The sequence below is a fragment of the Periophthalmus magnuspinnatus genome, chromosome 2, assembly GCF_009829125.3.
Source record: "Periophthalmus magnuspinnatus isolate fPerMag1 chromosome 2, fPerMag1.2.pri, whole genome shotgun sequence".
Lineage (NCBI taxonomy): Eukaryota > Metazoa > Chordata > Actinopteri > Gobiiformes > Gobiidae > Periophthalmus > Periophthalmus magnuspinnatus.
Window position 1 is genome coordinate 2,599,678 of NC_047127.1, and position 14,246 is coordinate 2,613,923.

General features: G+C 42.8%; 1 protein-coding gene across 2 annotated transcripts in view; it reads left to right on the forward strand.

Moving 5' to 3' along the window:
• The window catches only part of LOC117383268 (fidgetin-like), a 118,287-nt gene extending 105,450 nt beyond the window's left edge, over positions 1–12,837 (forward strand). For both annotated transcript variants that reach the window (XR_008648977.1, XR_008648978.1), the window contains one exon: positions 12,828–12,837. The gene's annotated coding sequence lies outside the window, so the exon portion shown is untranslated. The remainder of the gene's footprint in view (positions 1–12,827) is intronic.
• The last annotated feature ends 1,409 nt before the right edge of the window (positions 12,838–14,246 follow it).

Sequence of the window (14,246 nt, forward strand, 5' to 3'; positions counted from 1 at the left end):
CCCCGTGTTTGAAGCAGAATGAAAAGCCTCTTGTTTGTATTTTTGAAACGGCAGCAGTGATGTCACATGATTTAGATCTGACTGGTTGTCAAGGATACGGCTCCGAGTCAGGTGACCAGGGAGCAACAAATGTCAGCGAGCACAGGAGTTTTTGTTTTTCATCCCTAACACAATCTGCTGCGGAGAAAATCTGAAGCCTCTGCCTTTTTCAGTCTGTGAAACGAGAAGTATCAAAAAAAAAACACTTTAAGACACGTTTTTAAGAACAATGTTAGAATCTTTGGAGTTAGTCTGAGTCTCCCTCTTCTTCACTCCCTTCTTTCCTTTCCCTTTTTTCGTTCTGAAGCCTCTGACTTTTCTGCTCTGGGATTGAAATATGACAAAAAAAAACACTTTAATACTGTTTTTTAAGAACAATGATAGAATCTAAGAATCTTTGTAGTTAATCAGGTTAGTCTTCCTCCTTTTCGGATTCCATTCTTTTTGGTCTCTCATTTTCACTCCCTCCTTTTCGCTCCCTCTTTTTTCCGTTCCCTCCTTTTTGGTCCCTCATTTCCGTTCCCTCCTTCCCACTCCCTCCTTTTTGCATTCCCTTCTTTCTGTCCATCCTTTTTGGTCCCTCCTTTTCGCTCCCTCCTTTTCGTTCACTCCTTTTTGCGTACCCTCCTTTTATCTTCCTCCTTTCCATGTTCACTCCTTTACAATCCCTCCTTTTCATTCCCTCCTTTCCGTACTCACCTTTTGGCTCTCTCCTTTCTGTACCCTCTTTTTCGCATTCCCTCCTTTCGTCCCTCCTTTTCGCTCCTTCCTTTTTGCTCCCGCTGCTTCATCACGTTTGTTTCATCCCCTCCTTTTCGCTCCCTCCTTTCTGTTCCCTCCTTTTCGCTCCCTCCTTTCTGTTCCCTCCTTTTCGCTCCCTCCTTTCCGTTCCCTCCTTTTCGCTCCCTCCTTTCCGTTCCCTCCTTTTCGCTCCCTCCTTTCCGTTCCCTCCTTTTCGCTCCCTCCTTTCCGTTCCCTCCTTTTCGCTCCCTCCTTTCTGTTCCCTCCTTTTGGCTCCCTCCTTTCTGTTCCCTCCTTTCCGTTCCCTCCTTTTCGCTCCCTCCTTTCTGTTCCCTCCTTTTCGCTCCCTCCTTTCTGTTCCCTCGTTTCTGTCCTGAAGTTTGTGTCTTTTCTGGGACTGAAACAGAAATAATCAGAAACATTTAAATCCACAGTTTTAATGTTTGAGTTTTATTTTGTTGATTTTCAGTGAAAGTCGAGCTCGTTTGAATCTGTTTTTTTTAAATATTTGTGTTAATGTCAGAGTTTGGAAAAGAACACAGTGGAACTTTATGTCATTTAGACTTTGGTCTGGACCAAATTAGTGAAAACACACAAACACACACACACACAGACAATCACATGCACACACACAAACACACCCCCACACACAGACACATACACACACTCACAAACACACACACAGATCTTACAGTGTGTGTGTGAGTGTGTGCGTGTCGGGGTGTGTGTGAGTGTGTGTGTTTGTGAGTGTGCGTGTGTGTGTCGGGGTGAGTGTGCGTATGTGTCTGTGTGGGGGTGTGTCTGTGTGAGTGTGTGTCTGTGTGAGTGTGTGTATGTGTCTGTGTGAGTGTGTGTCTGTGTGAGTGTGTGTATGTGTCTGTGTGAGTGTGTGTCTGTGTGAATGTGTCTGTGTGAGTGTGTGCGTGTCTGTGTGTGTGTGAGTGTGTGTGTTTGTGAGTGTGCGTGTGTGTGTCGGGGTGAGTGTGCGTGTGTGTATGTGTCTGTGTGAGTGTGCATATGTGTCTGTGTGAGGGTGTGTGTCTGTGTGGTGTGTGTGTATGTGTCTGTGTGAGTGTGTGAGTGTGTGTCTGTGTGAGTGTGTGTATGTGTCTGTGTGAGTGTGCATATGTGTCTGTGTGAGGGTGTGTGTCTGTGTGGTGTGTGTGTATGTGTCTGTGTGTGTGAGTGTGTGTTTCTATGTGAGTGTGTGTGGTGTGTCTGTGTCGGTGTGTGTGAGTTTCAGACATAAATTAAATCCGAACAAACAGCAACAAAAATCAAGCTGTTTTTTATTATGAGTAAAAGTATTTAAAGTATCAGAGTGCAGTACAGTATGAGTATACAGTATGAATGCAGTACAGTATGAATATGCAGTATGAATATGCAGTATGAATGCAGTACAGTATGAATATACAGTATGAGTATACAGTATGAATGCAGTACAGTATGAATATACAGTATGAGTATACAGTATGAATGCAGTACTGTGACTGGTCCATGTAGCAGAACACGTCATGAAATACACTTTAATTCAAGTATTATGAATATTGTGTAACTAAATACATTTTTCATCACTTTTAATTTTTTTTTGCAAAACTAAGCTTGAATTGTCCAAATATCACTGAGTTTTCAAACAAAATAAACGTCTGAAACTTTCTCATGGACTGAAACGGACGAATGTTTAAACTTTATTATTTAAAATGTGTCAATAACTAAAGTCTTTTTTTCATTCAGTGAAACGACTCGACTTCTGTAAAATATCATTGTAAAAGTGTTTCTATATAACATCTGTTTACAGAGAGAAACGGAGGGAGCGAAAAAGAGGGAGCGAAAAAGAGGGAGCGAAAAAGAGGGAGCGAAACGGAGGGAGGAAAAAGGAGGGAGCGAAAAAGAGGAAGCGAAAAGGAGGGAGTGAAAATAGGACCAAATGGAAGGAGCAAAAAGGAAAGAGCGAAACAGAGGGAGCGAAAAGGTGGGAGCGAGATGGAGGGAGTGAAACGGAGGGAGCGAAAAGGAGGGAGGGAAACGGAAGTGACAAAAGGGAGGGAGCGAAACAGAGGAAGCAAAAAGGAGGGAGTGAAATGCAGGTGATGAAAAGGAGGTAGGAAAATAGGGGGACGAAATGAAGGGAGCGAAACGGAGGGAGTGAAATGGAGAGAGCGAAACAGAGGGAGCGAAAAGGAGGGGAAGAAACATAGGGAGTGAAACTAGGGGGGGCAAAATGGACGTAGCGAAAAGGAAGGAGCGAAACAGAGGGAGCTAAATGGAGGGAGCGAAAAGGAGGAAGATAAATGGAGGGACTGAAAAGGAGGGAACAAAATGGAGGGAGTAAAAAGGAGGCTGCAAAAAGGAGGGAGCAAAACAGGTGACAAAAAGTAGGGAGTGAAACAGAGGTAGCGAAAAGGAGGCTGCAAAACGGAGGGTGCGATATGGAAGTGACGAAAAAGAGGGAGCGAAACTGTGATGACAAAAAGTAGGGAGCGAAACAGAGGGAGCGAAAACGAGTGAGTGAAAAGGCTGCAAAACCAAGGTGACGAAAAAAAGGGAGCTAAAAAGAGGGAGTGAAACTTGGGTGACGAAAAGAAGGAAACCAAAAAAGAGGGGGCAAAATGAAGGGAGCAAAAGGGGAGAAACCGAAAAGGAGTGATATATTTGTCCCTCTTCACTCACCTCCCTTCACGTCCATTACCATCCAGGTATTGATTTCCTACGTTTCCCAGAATGCTTCACTTCCTCTCCGTCTCCGTCTGGTCGGAGAGATACCCAGGTGCGGCGCTGGAGCTGCCCCCTCGCTCTCGAGCATGTCTGGGGGCTCTGTAAGTCCACTGCACTCTCCGCGAGCACAAAATGTAAGGTTATCTTTCTCTTCTCCTGCCTCCATCTTGTATTTACTCGAATGTGTTTGTGCAGCAATGATGAAAGAACAGGACTGACACCCAAACCTGACATTTACCAGTAAAGTGGATGCAAAAAGGGAGAGAGAACGCAACCAACGAGCCCGGGAAATATCTCAGGGTGAAGAAGTCAGCGCTCAAGACTGGAGACAAACAGCGAAATAGAAAAGTAACACTCACTCGCTCCCTGAAAGCTCAAACACAACACGATACACGTTTATTTAATATTCAATACGTTTAAACGCAACTAAATGGGATCAGATTGTGTTATTTTAATGTCTAATGTGTTTTTTATGACTTTAAGAGTGCATTTTCTATTTTAAAAAATCCAGTTTAGCTCCTTTGAGGGTTAAACTCGGCCAAAGGTCAAAGGTTAAACTGTTTACGTCGCTAATTTACACATTAAACTTTATTGACTAATTTTGCTCATTCAAATAATTAGCAGCAGCATCAAGCAAAATTACAATTTACATTTTTAGACGGGTTTTTTTTAAGGTCACGTTGTCGAGATTGAGTTGTGTAGTTTGCACATTTTTATGCAAATTAGTTGGTGCAAAATTAAAATTAAAAACGGATGCTGTATATTAGGATTTCAATATTTTCTTTTGAATTAATTTGAAGTAATTTAAAGTGTTATCGGAGTGTGCTGTGTGCGTTGAACTGATATACTAAATGTGTTTTTTGTGTATTTTTACTGCGTTTATATGGAGTTAGTGCAAAATAAAAATACAAAATGGCGGCTCAGTATTAGGCAGCTGTAAATATTTCCTTTATAATTAATTTAAAGTAATATAAAGTTCTCTATTATGGGTTTTTGACATTATATTTTAACTTTGAAAATATTTAAAGCTTAATTTTACTTAACATCAGCCCAGAATCAGTATTTTTGCAAAGTTTTTTCTGTTTTTTTAAGGTTAATGTAAAGTTGTGCACTGTCTCTGTCCAAATAAAAGCAGATTATTTTGATTTAGTGTAAGTAAAAGTGTTAAAAGTCGCCTTCTCTCTTTCTCTATGTCTGGTTTTTAGTAGCAGTTCATAAAAATATCGTCTTGTTTCCTGTCTCAAAACCGTCTCCATTGTTAATCTTACGTTTCCGGTTTAAGCGCTGACCAAACACATTCCTTCACTCTGCTTTTCCGCTAAATGTAACTTCAGTTCTACTTTTATTCTCTCGTTTAAAAACAGAGGAAAGAACGTTCTCTGTCTCTCTCTCCCTCTCTTTTCTCTCGCTTTCTTTCTTTTCCTTTCACCCGTGACACGTTGGACTGGGGTAATTAGGATACCTGATGTGTCCGGTGTTTAATAGAGTCTAGTGATGGTGGGACTCGCGGCTCTTTTATGGGATTTGAGTCTTTTCAAAGAGCCGTTCAAAGGACTGGCTCTTTTGCTGTTTATTTATAAGACAGAAGCTCAATGTGAGAACTCATTTTAAGGCTTAAATGTGTTTAAAATGGTTCAAACTCAGAGTGGGAGTGTGTTTACCCTTTGGAATTAAGCAGAATTTAAATAAAACTTTGCACTACAATAATAATAATTTTTAAACTAACTGTTATTATGATGAGAAATGTGTTTTTTGTGTCACCTGCTCTGCCTCTGTCTTGATTCTTGTGCTGGTTCAGGGTAAATCTGTGTAAAAGTGCAGACAAATTAGAAAGAAAAAGATTCGGCTCTTTTAAATAATGAGATCCGGAGCCAACCGTTCGCGTTACATCACTGTTACATCCCTCTCTTTTTCCTTCTCTTTCTCTTTTTTTCCCCCTCTCACCCGTGACACGTTGGACTGGGGCAATTAGGACACCTGACTGTCCAGTGCGTAATGGAGTGTTCTTGTATCCAGTGCGTAATGGAGTGTTCTTGGAGTGTGTGGACTTCAGGAGGATCTGTCCCGTGCGTAATGGAGTGATTTTGTGTCCCGTGCGTAATGTTCTTGGGCTGTGCGGACTTCAGGGGGGTGTGTCCAGTGCGTAATGGAGTGTTCTTTTGTCCAGTGCGTAATGGAGTGTTCTTATATCCGGTGCGTAATGGGGTGTTCTTGTGTCCAGTGCGTAAATGTCCAGTTCTTGTGGCCGGTGCGTAATGGAGTATTCTTGTGTCCAGTGCGTAACAGAGTGTTCTTGAGCCCGGTGCGTAATGTTCTTGGGGTATGCATGGACGTCAGTGGGATGTGCCCGGTGCGTAATGGAGTGGTCTTATGTCCAGTGCGTAAATGTCCAGTTCTTGTGGCCGGTGCGTAATGGAGTGTTCTTGAGCCCGGTGCGTAATGTTCTTGGGGTGTGCATGGACGTCAGTGGGATGTGCCCGGTGCGTAATGGAGTGTTCTTGGGCTGCTTGGACTTCAGTGGCATTACGCGCGTCTTTGTCATGGAGATGTTTTGGAGAGCCGCGGGCGCACGTGCACATGAAACGTGAAGAAGGAGGGATGAGGCAGTGGAGGACGCAGAGATGTGGCTAATGACACGGCTCCTCTGCGTCACTGCTCGGACTAATGAGCGCTCCTCCAGCCAGGGCCACGGCCGCGCGTAAAAGGCAGAAAGGGCCCAGAAACGCCCGAAAACAAACATATAGAAAGAAAATAAATAAATAAAATGCCTCCTAAGACATGCCTGACAACCGAGGAAACTCTGAACAGTGAGGTCATGTTCGCGAACGAGTCGGCTCTTTAACATTAACACTTGGAACCGGTTCTTTTTTTTTATCCTTCCAGTTTTTACGCACGTTTATCCACATTAACAACTCAAGAACCAGCATAAAACACAGGTGGCATCATAACAACACCTCGTTTTAAAATTATTATTACTGCAGTAGATGACTCCAAAAGACTCGGATCTCATAAAAGAGCCGAAAGTCTCATCACTAGAAAACAAATGAAAAAAAACAAAACCTCCTACCTCGAAAAATATGCGCGACAACCGAGGAAACTCTTAATAATTCACAGTGTATCGATTTATCTCTCTCGACTTCCTGACTCCCACGCTACAGGAGACGGACATGAGGGGCCCCACCTGTAGGCTCCCATGATGCAACGCGCGCGTACAGAACTGGAAATGGACGGACAAAGGGAGAAAAAGAGAAAAAAAATGGGGGGGAAAAGGGAAAAAAGGGAAAAGGGCCCTGCTGCAATCAACGCTGTGACCTTCCTCAGAAAAGTACCAGGATGTTTTTGCACCTGTTTGGGATGACTCAATTAGAGCGCGCGCGTCCAGATCGCCATTAACGCACGTGGTAATCAACACTCCACGCGCGCTCTGCACAATGACACTTAAGAGATTAGAAAAAGAGACGAAACGACATCTTTAGGTTTGGACAATGATGCCACAAGAGGATCAGGTTTTTCCCTTCAGTTTGGAGTGAAATTAAATTAATATATCAGATTTAAATGTTTAAATATTCATAAGTGGGGGATAGGAGGTCTTTGTCACTCTGTTTTGGAGTCTCCACGCGGGTTTGAGGGGCTCCAGGGTGGGGATGGTTCACGGGAAAGTGGCTCGTTTTGCCCCCAGAATTACAACATTACTATTTCTTGTTTAATTGCATACATTAAAAGATTAAAACTTTCATATAAATCCAGCTCAGAGCTCTGGAGAAGCAGGATCGTGTTTCTTGAGCTTTAGCACCACCTTCAGGGCACAGCGGGTATAGCAGCACAAAGGCCTTTTCCAAGTTTCTACTGTAAATGATGATTATTTATTCAACTTTGTGGGTTTTTTGTTTGTTTTAGGCTTTGGGGAAATGCAGAAAATTAAAATATATTCAGCTGTTTGGATGTAATAACCCGGAAGTAGATGTGGAGTTTAAAAATGGGCTGTTCAGCACCACGGACAGCTACTCTGTGATGGGAAAAGTACAGTTTTGCTATTAAGTAAAAGTACAAACAGAGGAAAATACTCAAGTAAAAGCAAAAGTAAATCTGCTTAAGTAAAAGTATTAAAGTACCTGTTTAAAAACGTGCTTTAAGAGTAGAAAGTACAAGTATTTCGTGCAGATTTTGAGTCGTGTAAAACTTCAAATGTGATGATTTTGATATTTCAGATGGATTTTGTTCAGCAGAAACAACTGAATTCATATTTTTATCTGTTTTTATTTGTATATATACATTTTTTTGCTTAAATTCTGGACGTTTTAAAAATAAACCCTCGGTCTTTTCAGCAGGTCTCACACAATAATAAAAAATACTTTATACTTTAATTACTTTTCAGTCCTGTTCAAAAATGTGGTGGAGTATAAAGTACAGATATTGCTCTCAAATGTACTGAAGTAAAAGTAAAAAGTATCCAGTTTAAAATGTACTTAAGTAAACTGCAGATACTAAAGACGGGGTGAGATCTCGCGAGACAAAATCGGCCGACGATTGTCCCGTTTGGACTGGACTCAAAATGGTGAAGTGTCGGTGAGTTTCATCTTTTGAGACGAGAAAACTCCAAAAACAAACAACAAACGTATTAAATGAAATAAATAGAAATTCTGAAGCCACTTTGGGAACTAAATCTCTCTATTTACACATTACAAATTATATAAAATCCTTCGTCCCACCCCTGACACATACATAAAGTGTTTACGTAAGTGCAGTACTTTTACTACTTTTACTTTGTCGTGTTCCACTTCTGGTTCTATGGGCTTTTTTAAAACAAATCAGCAGCTTATATTGTTGTTCCCCGTCGTTCCCAGTCATTCCCCGTCGTTTCTCGTCGTTCCTCGTCGTTCCCCGTTAGCGTCTCTGTGACATGATTCTTATTTAACACAAATGGAAACTGAAGAAGAGATTTTTGTAGAATTCTTGACGTTTTCCTCTTACAAATAAAACAGCAGAGCAAGTAATAACTATTTCTGAATTATATTTACATCACCAGTTAAAAGTTCGGACACTCTGTTTGGAAATAAACTACTACTATTGTTTTTTTTTTTTATATTTCAGGTTCAAATCCTCAAAGTACCAGCCTGTGCTTTGTCAAAAAAGTATTTAGTAGAGTCTCTTTTTTCTTTACAACATAATCCCATATATGTTACTTCATATATTTGACGTCTTCTGTGTGTATTTAAAATGTAGAAAGTCATACAAATAATGATAAAACTCGTAGTAGTAGTAGTAGTAGTAGTAGTAGTAGTAGTAGTAGTAGTAGTAGTAGTAGTAGTAGTAGTAGTAGTAGTAGTAGTAGAACTGTATAGTAATAATTTTGACTCATCTTGGTGTTAGTTTCATGTGTGACTCTTTATAATTCACATATTTAACAAAAACACCTTAAATGAAATGATATTTGAAGTAAGTAAAGTCTCATCCGTCAGTTTAATTTTACAGAACGTTTAAAACAACTCGAGGCCAAAAGTATTTCACATAAAAGTCGACACAAAACACAAACACATGAGAGAACAGACACAGGCCTGGAGCGTGAATCAAGAGGAGATTATTTTAATGTTATTGTTTAAAAAAAAAAAGGGACAGATACAACGAACGGATTAACAGTCGAGTCTGAGGAGGAATCACAGCCTCAGGTCGTCCAAACAGCAGCCCCTGAAACGGAAACATCCCTGAAACGGAAACATCCCTGAAACAGAAACATCCCTGAAACAGAAACATCCCTGAAACGGAAACGTCCCAGAAACGGCGTCTTTAAAACTGTTCATTTCACTAAAAACTTTGGGGTTATTTGTCGAAAAAGCCAAAAAAAAATTCTGGGATTTTGTCAAGAAAATCAAAAATCCAAATATCACACATTTCACTCTCTCCTCTTCCTCCTCCCTCTCTCCTCAGGGCTCCCTCCATATTCTCTCTCTCCCTGTCTCCCCCTGCTTCCCCCCATACTGTCTCTCTCTACTCTCTCCTCCTCCCTCTCTCCCCCCTGCTCCCCCATATTCCCTTTCTCCCTCTCTCCCCCCATATTCTCTCTCCTCCTCCAGCTCCCCCCATACTGTTTCTCTCTCCCACTCTCCCCCTTGCCCCGCCAGTCTCTCTCTCCCTCTCTCCCCAGTGCTCCCCCATATTCTCTCTCTCCCCCTCTCATCTTTGCCTCCCTATACTGTTTCTGTCTCTCCCTCTCTCCCCCCGCTCCCCCATATTCTCTCTCTCTTCCCTTCTCCCTCCTGATCCCCTCATACTCACTCTCTCTCCCTCTCCCCCCTGCCCTGCCATTCTGTCTCTCCCTCTTTCCCTCTCTCCCCCCATACTCTCTCTGCTCCTTCTTCTCTCCCCAGCCCTCCCCCATATTCTCTCTCTCATCCTCTCTCCCTCCTGACCCCCTCATACTCACTCTCTCTCCCTCCATACTCTTTCTCCCCCTCTCTCTTCTTTGCCTCCCCATACTGTCTCTGTCTCTCCCTCTCTCCCCCGTACTCCCCCATATTCTCTTTCTCCCTCTCTCCTCCCATATTCTCTCTCCTTCCTCCCCCAGCTCCCCCCATACAGTTTCCCTCTCTCCTCCTGCTTCTCCTCATACACACTCTCTCTCCTCCTCCGTCTCTCCCCAGTGCTTCCCTTCATACTGTTTCTCCCTCTCTGCCCTCCCTCCATACTCTCTGTCCTCCTCCCTTTCTCCCTCCTGCTCCCCCCATACTCTCCCTCCTGCCTCCTCATTCTCTTGCTCTCCTTCTGTCCCTCCTTCCTCCTCATTCTTTTTCCCTCTCCTCCCTCCATACTCTTTCTCCTTCCTCTCTCCCTCCTGACCCCCTCATACTCACTTCTCTCTCCCTCCATACTCTTTCTCCCTCTCTCTTCTTTGCCTCCCCATACTGTCTCTGTCTCTCCCTCTCTCCCCATATTCTCTTTCTCCCTCCTGCTCCCCCCATACACTTTCTCTCCTCCTCCGTCTCTCCCCAGTGCTTCCCTTCATACTGTTTCTCCCTCTCTCTCCTCTGCCCTCCCTCCATACTCTCTGTCCTTCTCCCTTTCTCCCTCCTGCTCCCCCATACTCTCCCTCCTGCCTCCTCATTCTCTTGCTCTCCTTCTGTCCCTCCTTAATCCTCATTCTTTTTCCCTCTCCTCCCTCCATACTCCTTCTCCTTCCTCTCTCTCTCCTGCCTCCTCATTCTCTTTCTCTCCTTCTGTCCCTCCTTCCTCCTCATTCTTTTCCCCTCTCCTTCCTCCATACTCTTTCTCCTTCCTCTCTCCCTCCTGCTCCCCTCATACTCACTTTCTCTCTCTCCCTCCTGCCTCTTTCCTCCTCATTCTCTCTCCCTCTCCCCACACTTTCTCTCCTCCTCCGTCTCTCCCCAGTGCTTCCCTTCATACTGTTTCTCCCTCTCTCCCCTCTGCCCTCCCTCCATACTCTATCCTTCTCCCTTTCTCCCTCCTGCTCCCCCCATACTCTCCCTCCTGCCTCTTCATTCTCTTGCTCTCCTTCTGTCCCTCCTTCCTCCTCATTCTTTTTCTCTCTCTCTCCCTCTCTCTCTCCCTCTCTCTCCCCCTTCTCTCCTCCTTCTCCCCTCCCTCTCTCCTCCTTCTCTCAGTCTGTTTTCACTCACACATTGGATCACTTTAACATGAATAACTTTAATAATATTCCTCCCATTTCCTCGTCTGTTTCTGTCTCCGTTTCAGTTTCGTCTCGTGTAAAAACACTGCCCCCTCCTGGAGACGACGCAAACGTCCTGCACACGTCTATGTAAAGATGATATTTGATTTAAACGACGGAGGACGTGTTAAATGGAGCTAATATTAGATAAAAGCTCGTTCCAGATGAGCTCTCGTCCTTGATGTGTTTTGACTTTTGTTTGTTGTGATGTTTCTTTCATCAGGTCGACTTTTTCTCTTAATAATGTTGTTTTAAAACGGCAGCTTTTGTGTCGGGTGACGCTCTCGTTTCGGGGGACGTTTTGACAGGTTCCGCAGTCGCCTCGCTCTGGTTTGTGTTTGTCTTTTAATCTGATTATTATGATTTATTGATAGAGTGAGATTGACTGACAGTAAACAGATTTAATGTCGCTATAGAGTTTCCACGACATTAATATTAAAACGTACAATATTACACAAAATGGACTCTTGTGAGGTTTAAACCAGGTTAGAATGCTGTAAAACAGACCTGGAGTTGTGTTTTGTTTCATTCTCATCTATATCTCCAAAGTTAAAAATGCTCTGTTCCACCTTGTGATGTCATCAAGTGGTAGTTTTCAAATTAAAGGTCTTAAATTACACAAAATTGACTCAAAATGGACTATTATATGGACTGTTATAATGTGGTTACCTCCTTAAAAACAGACCTGGAGTTGTGTTTTGTTTCATTCCCATCTACATCTTCAAAGTTCATAACGCTCTGTTCCACCTTGTGATGTCATGAAGTGGTAGTTTTTAAGTTAAAAGTCCAATATTACTAAAAATGGACTCTTGTGAGCTTTAAGCCATGTTCTAACGCTGTTATCTCCTCAAAAACACACCCGGAGTTGTGGTTTGTTTAATTCCCATCTACATCTGTAAAGTTCAAAATGCTCTGTTCCACCTTGTGATGTCATCAACTGGTAGTTTTTAAGTTAAAAGTCCAATATTTTAGGCTAAATGGAGTCTTGTGAGCTTTAAGCCATGTTCTAATGCTGTTACCTCCTCAAAAACAGACCTGGAGTTGTGTTTTCTTTCGTTCCCATCAACATCTGCAAAGTTCATAACGCTCTGTTCCACCTTGTGATGTCACAAAGTGGTACCTTTCAACTTAACAGCTCCTTTTTACCTTTAGTCCAGTAGAAATCGGCAATCCCAGGTCTGAAATGATCCAAACGACTCTAGCGAATGTGTGTGGAGTTTAAAAACAACATGGTACACTTGATGACATCACGAGGTGGAATTCAAACTCATTTTCTGATTGTTTTTTTGTTTTTTTTTCAGTCACTTTGCAGCAAAAACACGTCAAACCTTCACTATATTCACCTCGTAATCGTGTTTCTTTGTGCTCGGGAAAGAACCTCGCAGATGGAATGAGCCGCTCGAGTTGCTGTGACCTGAAGGATCCCGGAGGTGCGTCCTATGTCCTACGTCCTATGTCCTACGTCCTCGTGTCCTCATGTCCTGACCCGGGCGCATGTGAGAGCGGCGTGTACAGTGCGCCTTCATTTTCACACGTTTAACCCGGGCCCACGAGGACGGCTTTAGTGACTGAAAGACTATAGCGCCGCGTTACATTATGAAACGAGTCTGGGGGTAATATTAGAACACGCCAAACTGTTTCAAATGGGAAGAGTTTAGGAGGCGCCGCTTCTGCCCCCGTTTCACATTTTTATTATTAATATTTTAATTTACAACGTTTATGTTTCAGCTGCTCTTAAAAATCGTGTCATAATGGTCATAATGCCTCAAAAACAGACCTGGAGTTGCGTTTTGTTTCATTCACACGTGTTTCCGTGACCGTTTATTATCTCCAAATGCTCCGTTCCACCTCGTGATGTCATGAAGTGGTCGTTTTCAAATTCAACAGCTCCGTTTACCTTTGGTTCAGTGGAGATATGCGGTGATTCAAGATTCACCGAAATGATCCAAATGATTCTCGAAATGATTCTCGAAATGAAGGTGTGTGGAGTTTAAAAACACAGCGGAGCACTTCCTGTATCACCACACGATGACATCACAAGGTGGAACAGAGTGTTTTCAGTTTGAGAGAAGAACTCAGCCTAAGTATACAGGGTTTTTTGTGTTAAACGTGTGAGAATGAAACAAAAAAACACAACTCCAGGTCTGTTTGTGACGAGGAAACGACATTAGAACAGATCAGAAAATAGTGTGATATGGCCGCTTTAACACGCAAACACCTTGTGATGTCATCATGTGGTGATACAGGAAGTGCTCCGCTGTGTTTTTTAACTCCACACACCTTCACTAGAATCATGTCGATCTTTTCAAACACAGTAACGTCCAATTTCTACTGACCTAAAGGTAAAAGGAGCTGTTAACTTGACAACTACCACTTGATGACATCACAAGGTGGAACAGAGCGTTTTACGCTTTGGAGATGTAGATGAACTAATAATAAAGTGTGACTCTCTGTATTTTGTTTTTCAAATTCACTGGTATTTATTTAGTATATTTATAGTCCATTATTTTGAAAAGGTCCTGGTTCTTTCAATCGTCTTATTTTGAAATACTGTTAAATGAAGGTTTCTTTTTCTTGGGTTGTTTTGTCTTGATAATAACTCCTCCTCTGCAGGTGGAGGGCCCCGTCCTGAGTGGAGCAGGTGGAGTGTGTCGAGGTCTGGAGTGAGGGGAGGGTGGAGCGTGTGATTGACAGGTGGTGGAGGAGGAGGAGGAGCTGTGTCAGACTGAGGTGGAGAAGGAAGAGTCCAAACGCAAAGGATTTACAGGTTAATGTGGACCTGGTTTAGACCTGGTTTAGACCTGGTTTAGACCTGGTTTAGACCTGGTTTAGACCTGGTTTAGACCTGGTTTAGACCTGGTTTAGACCTGGTTTAGACCTGGTTTAGACCTGGTTTAGACCTGGTTTAGACCTGGTTTAGACCTGGTTTAGACCTGGTTTAGTCCATAGAAAGTACTAGTAATTACCAGTACAAACAGCACTCCAGGTTTACTCCCGGTTTTAGCCCAGGACCATTAATTACCAGCACAAACAGATCCTGATTTTGTCCTGCTTTTGTCCTGGTTAAGTC